The sequence below is a fragment of the Ipomoea triloba genome, chromosome 9 (assembly GCF_003576645.1).
Source record: "Ipomoea triloba cultivar NCNSP0323 chromosome 9, ASM357664v1".
Taxonomy (NCBI): Eukaryota; Viridiplantae; Streptophyta; class Magnoliopsida; order Solanales; family Convolvulaceae; genus Ipomoea; species Ipomoea triloba.
In genome coordinates, this window is record NC_044924.1 from 28,082,624 (window position 1) to 28,083,476 (window position 853).

The window sequence follows — 853 nt, forward strand, 5'->3', positions numbered from 1 at the left end:
TTACAGGTCACTAACAGGTAATTATGTCGTGATGAACTAAATTGGCATGTTTTTGTACTAAATTGACACTTTAAATAGTTTAAGAGCTTAATTGATGTCTATTTGACATATTATATGCAAAAAAAGTGACATTTAAATTTACCTGGTATTACAGGTTACTACCAGGTAACTATGCCTTATAAACCAAATTGACATGTTTATGTTAGGAACATCATGTAATAGGTTTTGATGATACCANCAACCGGGTAATTTGAGCTCAACTCGGGAAATATTTAAGCTTAAGGTAAACTTGTTTGAACAACTTAGAAGTTTTCGTGTTGTAAGCAAACAGATAGATCAGAAGCAGGCACGAGACAACTCTGGAGGAATAAGGGTCTACGAGACATCAACTAAGTCTCGAGACACAAGCCAAGTTCGAGAGGTAAGGACCTCTCGATATACCTATCGAGTTCGAGACGTAAAGAATATTCGAGAGATAGACCTCTCGATACATGGGATTGAAACATCAAGTGGTCGAGACATCTTTTATGGTCTCGATAAACCGGCACTTCTCCAAGAGGCTGAATGTTAGTCAACATGTGCAGATAAAATACTCTAAGTTTGGAGAAGAAGAATATCATGGAGATAAAATATTGAAGAGGTGCTGAGCGGGAGGTTTCAAAATGGACGGAAGTGGATGACACGTCAGACCTCCACCACAAACGGTCAAGAAGTGCACCAATCCTGAAGTGGTCAGATTCCCCAAACAAGGAATGTTGGGAACATAAAAAGAGTAACTTTATCCAAAAGAAGCAAGTGAAGCATGAACTCAAGAAAGTGGAATATGGAATATTCACTACAAAACAAAAGGCTC